The 8,322-nt window shown below is 42.2% G+C and overlaps 1 long non-coding RNA gene across 1 annotated transcript; it reads right to left on the reverse strand.

Moving 5' to 3' along the window:
- Window positions 1–431: 431 nt before the first annotated feature.
- Window positions 432–1,067, reverse strand: LOC119321846. Its single transcript, XR_005155246.1, has 2 exons — window positions 906–1,067; window positions 432–747 (listed from the first exon to the last, which is right to left on the reverse strand). It is a non-coding gene; the product is annotated as an uncharacterized LOC119321846 (long non-coding RNA).
- Window positions 1,068–8,322: the final 7,255 nt, after the last annotated feature.

The raw sequence follows: 8,322 nt of genomic DNA on the forward strand, positions 1-8,322 counted from the left end.
ATCCGTGAATAATTTATTATTTCCTGAACCTTTTTTGAATTCCAGAACATTTTTTGATTTCATGAACTTTTTTTTAAACTCGCAACTTTTTAAATTTAGAATTTTGAAAAATACCGAATTAATTTATAGAAAGAAAAAAATAAAATAATAAAGCATGGGCCGGCCCTTGAACCTGTCCTAGGGAGGAGGAGAGCTGTGCCACATAAAGAGAGAAAACAGGGATGAAAAAGTGCAGCAATCAGGGATCAGACCAGGGTCTCCTATATGGAGGAGAGCTTTGCTACATCTTGCACGTCCTCATGATTCGTTTAGGGTCTCCCCCTTTAAGAACCGAACCAAACTGCGACTTTGACGGAAAAAAATTCGAATAGTTTTATTCGCTTATGGGTGGCATGATGGGTAATTTATGGCAGTTTCGGGGGCAATTTAAATGACGGACGACCAGAAACAGTCTGTGCTTTATTATTAGGGAAAGATTAGGTAGAGAGATAGAGATTCTTCATCAACAGATGTTGTCGCAAATAAAAATATTTCAATCTGATGTGCGGGCGGAAATGGAGGGGGTCGGCACCCCCGCCGTGATGCGCGAACGAGGACCATTGCATTTCTTTTTGCAGTCATCCATTGTGAGAAAGCAGTCCTCCGTCAGGTAACAACAGTTGCAGTAGCCATCTTTGCAAGGTTTGTACGCACATAATCCGTGCGGCAGGCTTATCCTCACGTTGTCCATGTCTTCCGTCCTTCCACCTATATGAAATTATAATAAGCACACTCATAATTCGTAGGTATAAACAAGAAAAGTAGACAAGATCGCTCCGCTAGAGATTCAAGATTGTACTCTTAGTCTTATCTACCCCCAACAAACACAGGGTTATCAATAATGTGGTCACATATCTCCCACTTACATTGTGAATGAATAGCAAGGCATACGAGAAGAAGCAGAAGGACTGGTGCCTGGAGGGGCTTCATGTATGCGGCCATGTATGCAATGCAGATAGTCTCTTTTGTTGCGAATCTGCAGTACAGATAGTCGATGGTAGAATATATCTTCTTCAGATCAAGAAAGCAATACATGCATATGGTTCATATATATAGATGGAGACGAGAGGGACATCTATATCTAAACATGTTTATTGTTTGGAAAATGTTGATCAGATGAAGATATGGCTAGGATCCTCAAAAAAAAGATGAAGATATGGCTATCCATATCCTTCCAAAAATAGTACTAGTAGTTTATATGAGAATAAAACGCTATCTTGGGAGGACTTGAATATTCTGGACGCAAGTGAAATAGCTACCTCACATCTAAATCCAGGACTGTTAGATGTAGATGCTATAAATCTCTTGCAAATCTTAATCTCTTGTAAATCTCTTGGGAGGACTTGAATATTATGGACGCAAGTAATATTTTGTATGTTAGGAAAAACTGGAAAGTACGCTAACAAATAGACAAACCCAAAATATTACGTTTGTTAGCACTTGAATTGAGTCCATAATACCAATTTTATGGAAAGTTGTGAGTTTGAAACTTGGTATTATGTTTTTGTTAGCACTTGAATATAGGAAACAAACCCAAAAAAATACCAATTTTTGACATGAAACGTGTGATGGTGTGAGTGTAGAAAATGTTTCAAGGTCAAACAATGAACAAAGAGTACTTCACCTTCAAACCTGGCATGTTCTGTCTCGAAATCATGTTTCTTCCTCAGAGATGTTCCAGTCTCTAAGCAGGGTACGTCACTCTTTCGAGTAATATTCTCAAGCTTTGACTGCATCCTCTAGCAATCATATGATGACACCATGCCAGGTTTTATCTTATTTAGGCTTTGTTTGCGTTTTCTAGAATTAGCAAACAAATAAGCTTCATTTTTGGGACTGGTACGAGCGCCCTGATGTTCGGAAATCCTCATATTATCTTGGATAAGGCTTAAATATAGACTCACTAACACAAGTACGATTTTCCAACCCAATTTTACCAATTTGTTCATGCACTCATAGTCAAGATTTAAATTATATTCACTAAATGCATGTGAATGCACTAAATTACTCCCTCCGTCCCATAATATTATTTATGAGATGGAGGAAGTACTGAATATAACAACTGAACATAAAAATGTTACTCCCTTCAATCCATATTAATTGTTTTTCTTTGAAACAAGGCAAAAGATTTGCCATTTTCATTGATTAAGGAGAAGAGAGTTGCCCGGTTAAGAAAACCGGGCGAAAACCTAGATACTAACCCCATAAGGGGCACACACGGACGACCTGGCCACAACAACGCCAAACAGTTGACCCCAACGTCGAGGACATGGCAGCTCCGATTTTGCTGACGAGCATCACAGGAGAAAGTTGCAAGCCTCGCACCGACCTAGACCAATGCAACACCCTGAGAGCGCCGCACGCTGAAAACTGCCCTCATGGAGTCATCGTTGCCGCAGCGGCCTCGCCTCCCGCAGCTCCGACTTCTCTGTCACAGCCAGAAACCAGCATGGGCACACCCATTGGCGCACCGGACCTTCGACATCAAAAGGACAAGCCGCGACTCAGGCTCTGCTCGCCATCATCATCGTTGCCACACGCGTCGCAACGCCACACCAACCTCACCGCCGGCCGGGCACCTGCCGACCGCGATGTCGTGCACGTCCAGCCTGCAGGAAGCACAAAAGGGACCAAGATCTCCAAGACGGCGCCCCCAAGAGGGAAAACGACATTGAGACGACGATGACGCCTGATCCAACCAGGATCCTGACTTTCGCCCGGAGATCTTGACCCGAGAGATGAGGATGCACAAATCACCACGACGGCGCCTCCAAGGAAGAAAGCGACGCCCACGAGCGCCGCCGCCGCCGGCCAGCTAGCACCGGCCAAGCTTCCGCCCGGATCAGCAACACCACCACTCCCACGCGGTCGACCGACGCCAACTAGCACCTCCACTGACTCGCACACCCCCTCCACAGCAACCGCGCCATCGCCACGCAGGGACCACCACCACGCCTCGCTGCCGAGCCAATCGAGCTGCCCAGACATGAGACGAGCCTCCCTCCACCAAGCACACCGCGGTCGCCGCGTCGCCCGCGCGAACTCCACGGCCGCCGACACATCAACCACCATCCCGGGGCCGCCGCCTCGGAGTCCAACATCGCCACGCCAGGCCCGGGGATAGGAGGTCGCCCCGCCGTGTCGCAGCCACCGCACCACGCAGTCACCGCATCGTAGCAGGAAACCACCGCTGGCAGGCCGAATCCGACCACGCCCGGCCAGATCCGGCCGCAGCCAGCCCTCCCGTGGACCACCAATGCTCCACCGAGGCTCCCGCGCCACCACGCCGAGCGGAGCCGGAGACCATGACGGGGAGCAACCTTTTGGCTGCAGGGGCCAGCCTGGAGTAGCGGAGCAGCGCCGCCCCCGCTCTCGAAGACAACAACCGAGAGGTCCCGCCGCCGCCGCACCGCCAGGGCTTTGCCCGGCGACGCCTTCGGCGGCGGCGAGAGGAGAGGGAGGCGCAGGGGGGCCTGCTCGAGCTCGCAGGGGCGCCCCGGTGTGGCCCGACGCGGCCGCACGGGAGCGGGACAGGGAGAGGGGAAGGGCCCGACTCGAACTCCGCGGGGAGAGAGAGCCGGTGAAGATGGCGCCGGGCTTCGGGATGGATGGAGAGAGGACGCCGAGAGGGTCCCGGATCTGTGCTTGGCTGGGCCGGAGGTGGCCGGAGGAGGGAGATCAGCCGGCGGCGGCGGCGGTCCCTGCGCGACCGCGAGAGCTACCTAGCGCCGACGCGACCCATTTAGGTCCTCCGTGGCCACGGCAAAGCATCTCGGGCCCTCTCTCCATATTAATTGTCGCTCAAACAAATGTATCTAGCACTAAAATGCGTCTAAATACATTCATTTGAGCAACAACTAATATGGATCAAAGGGAATACATTCTTACATAAAACTTATGATTGCGTATGATGATCATAGAAAAAGTTTTCAGGTCAAATGATGAAGCAGCTGACACTTCGCCATCAAACCCGATTAGCTAGCTCCCTCTCGAAAACATGATTCTTCCTTGGAGCTGTTCTGGTTTCCAAATGATGTACGTCACAACTTTTGAAAAATCCTTATATAGTTTTTATCATGTCATATGCAGTCATATGCTGACACCATGCCAAGTTTCCTGTTTTTTCAAACTTTGTTTGCATAAAAAACCAATAAGATCCATTTTCTACGCCACTAAAACATTGTCTGTAATCATTTTTCCACACAAGAAAGCACTCTATGCCAGACTAATAATGCCAGGAAGAAAGACCTTCAAACGGGTAGTCACCATTTTTTGCAATAATCATATATACCACATTAAACAAGTTGATCGGTCTAAATTGGATTACCTTTTCCACAGAATTAACCTTAGGGATCATCACAATAGCGGTGTCATTCCATCCGATAGAAATAGTACACATATTAACTAACCATGTCATCCCCTAACATGGACAGATCTCTTTTATAAAAAAAATAGCATGGAGTCCTTCCGACACTGGAGCTTTTAAATCATCAATAGCAAAAAAAAAAAAGCCTTACGAACATTTTCATCGGTGTAAGGAGCAAGGAATGCATTATTCATGTCAGCCAACACCTTTTTACGAACCAGTGATAAAACCTTCTGATTCGGTTGCAATACTTCCGAAGTGAAAAGATTGGAAAAATAGTATGTGATTTGATCCTTCCTTCATTTCCATACCTTGCCGCCAGACCCTCGAATCATCAAGGAGGTTCTTAATATTATTTGTCTTCTTCCTAGCCTTAGCCGCATTACGAAGAAAAGATGTATTACTATTCCAATGCATCAACTAATTTGCTTGACTACTCTATATCCAAAAAATGTCTTCCTGGTCTAAAATATTTTCAATGAGAACAAGAATTTTCTTTTGCTGAGAGTGGGACTCCGCACTTATAGGACCACACCGCAGTCTCTCTAATTGTTATTTTAATTTTTTGATTCTTTGTCTGGTCCCGTTTTAGTGTATCGCGATCCAAAATATGCAAATCCACATGCACCTATATTTATACTTAATAATAAAGGATGAAGTGTTTCTATGAATTTTTTTCGTGTGCAATTAGAATTGCCCTTTCTGTAGGAGACAAATACCCTCCCCAAAAAGCCACCCGTAAGTGAAAAAAAATGCTTTGTTTTTTCCTGTTCATCCATCGACGTCAGAGGTCATCTTGCTGCATTGAGCCTCGGCCCACCCTGCCTCCTCTTCAAGCATGACTCGACTCGCACGGTTACCCACACACACGAAATAACCTGTGCAGGAGCCCTCCCGTCGTAACTAATGAACCGGCCCAAGTAAGTTCATTTACCAGTTTGTTTTTCTCTTTGCTTTTTCATTTTTTTGTTTATTTACTTTTATTTTGTTCATATTTTCCAAAATACTCAAAGTACATATATTTCAGAGCATAAATTTATTTTAAACAATTGTACCAAACAGTAAAATTTATGTTACATTTAAAAAAATATTCATGCTTTTCAAAAAATACGTTCCTGACATTTTTTTAAAATGTTATGCAATGTAAAAAAGCATGTAGACTAAAATTTTCATATAATTCAACACAATGTTTCACCATGTATTTAAAAAAAATAACACATATTCAGAAAAATGATGTAAACATGTATTTGAAAAATATTAAACTTGCATAAAAATTGTTTGAGATGTATATGAAAAATGTACAATGTGTATGGAAAAAATTAGACATCAAAACATATATTTTAAAAAGTATTAATCATGCATTTGAACTTTTTAAGTGTGTATGAAAAAATAGACATCGAAACACATATTTGGAAAAAATGTCAATCACATATTTGAAAAATATTAAACATATGTAGAAAAGTGTTTTTGATTTATACCAAAAAGGTACAATAATTCTGAAAAATGTAGACTTTTTAAAAAATAAAAAAAGAAGGAAAACCTAAAAAAAAACTAAAAAAAATCAAAGAAACCCGGCAAAGAAACACAAAAAAAAAACTGAAAATCAAAAGAAAGTCGTTGAAAACCAACTCAAAGATCCAAAGGAAAAAGAGAAAACCGGTAAAGGAAACACACAAAGAAAGGCCCGATTAAAAACTAGAAGAACCGACTAAGAAAAAAAACAGCAAAAATGGCCTCGAGGCTTCCCAAAACCTGTCTACTACCTCCGTCTCGGTGAATAAGTCATTCGCGTAGTTCTAGGTCGATGATTTAACTAACTAAATATGTATTATATGTGACAAAAAATATATATTTAGAAACTACATCCGTGTAGGAATCTAGTGATATACTTTTTATGACATATAACACATATTTAATTCCTCAAATCGATGACCTAGAACTACGCGAATGACTTATTCACCTAGACGGATGTAGTACCAAGAACCTTCCGCAAACCAGGGACGGAGCTCCCATGTAAGCATTGGGGTCAATTGACCCCAATGGAATTAGGCAATCCTTTATTATTTTAATACTAGTTACTGTCAATTTATAGAAGATGACCCAACTATCATTAACATGACCCCATCAAATATTTTTCTAGCTTCCTCCCTGCCGCAAACCACTTGCTCTGATAACCATTGATGCTCTCCGTCTCCATTAATGGATCGGCCGGTTCACGGGATCACTGAAGCCGAGACAGAACTATGTCTGGCAACAGGCGATATGTAGCCTTGCTGTGCCGCATGTGCCCTGCAGACGAACTGGCAGAGTTTTGACTCCAACAAATGTCGGTGAGGATCGAAAGCACAAGCATAGAAGCATTGGGTGGCAACTCCGATGAGAATTCTGCTCCAGTGAAACGATGGCTAAGTGAACTAATCTATGTAATTTAGGGATAATTTCTGCAATAAAGCGCTGATTTTGCCCTGTTGTAATTAGGATTGATTAAATTGCAGAAGGAGATTGTCGGTTGTTGACACTGAAAATTCACCAAATGGTGTGCCACTACAAAATAAATAGGGATAAGTATATTTTTCGTCCTCGAACTCTTGCCAAAGTATAGAAATCATCCCTCAACTCCAAAACCACCAAAACTCAGTCCCTCAACTATTTAAACCAGATAGTTTTCGTCCCTCGTAACGCCGAAGGTGGTTCTGGTCCGATGTAAACAGTAACTTTGTGAACAGTAATTCAAAAAAAATAGCAAAATAAAATCTGAAATTTTGGTGCAAAGTGTGTGCAAAATTTTGTGCAGCTTGGACATTCTAGAAGCTCGTGAGAAAGAAAAAAGGTTGTGTGTGCAAAATTTTGTGCAGTTTAGACATTCAAGAAGCTCGTGAGAAGAAAAATAGTAAAATGTACGTTGACGAACAATAAATTTGAAAAAATAGCAAACAAATTAAAAAAAATTGGCGTCAACGATGCTCGGGTGCTCAAGATGTGTGCAATTTTTGGACATTGTAGGAGCTCGTGGCAAAATTAAACTTTGAAAAAGTGCACTGTTTTTTTTTTGCTAGAGCTCCTCGGATACCATTTGATAACGAAAAATTGCACGCAGCTTGCGCACCCAAGAATCTTGGATGCCAAAAAAGTCATATTTTTTTGAACTTGTTTGCTATTTTGTTCGAATTTAGTGTTCACCGATGTACAAATTTACTGTTTTTTCGTTCTCACGATCTCCTGGAATGTCCAAACAGCACGAGAAAATAGTAAAAGCAGTAAACAAATTTTCAGATATTTTTGTTTGTTTTTTTCGAATTTACTGTTTACCGATTTACTGTTCATATCGGTCGGAAACCGCTCGAGGGACTAAACTTATCCGGTTTTAAAAGTTGAGGGACTATGTTTTGGTGGTTTTGGAGTTGAGGGACGATTTCTAAACTATCGGAAGAGTTGGGGGACGAAAAATATACTTATCCCAAATAAATATGAACAATATTGTGATTGGTGATGATAACATTGACGAGGTTGAGGATTGGTCGTGTGACTAGTATTTAGCATGATTTTCGTTATTATTCTCACATTTTAATACATTTATGTTGTATGAAACATTTGAGCGTAAACTGCACATGCAGTCATCCAAATATGATTCTCGGTCGACCCAAGTGGAGCATTTCAGTTTATGGTGTGTCCATTCTTCAACAATACGAGCAATCGATCTAGAGGTGTTTACCCTACGTAGATTGTGGTTTAGTCTTCGGATCGGTCCTCCAACACCTAAGCCTTTTTTTTCAAACTGTTGCCAGTTTACATTTTTTTTTATGGTTTTGGTCCGTTGTTGCTTGAAGTCGTGTGCACCTACCTATGCACTAGAAACCTTGTTTCTCTTTTGATAACTATTTGGAGCAAATAAAATAAAATTTATAAAAAAAATATGA

This window comes from Triticum dicoccoides, chromosome 6B (genome assembly GCF_002162155.2).
Source record: "Triticum dicoccoides isolate Atlit2015 ecotype Zavitan chromosome 6B, WEW_v2.0, whole genome shotgun sequence".
Lineage (NCBI taxonomy): Eukaryota > Viridiplantae > Streptophyta > Magnoliopsida > Poales > Poaceae > Triticum > Triticum dicoccoides.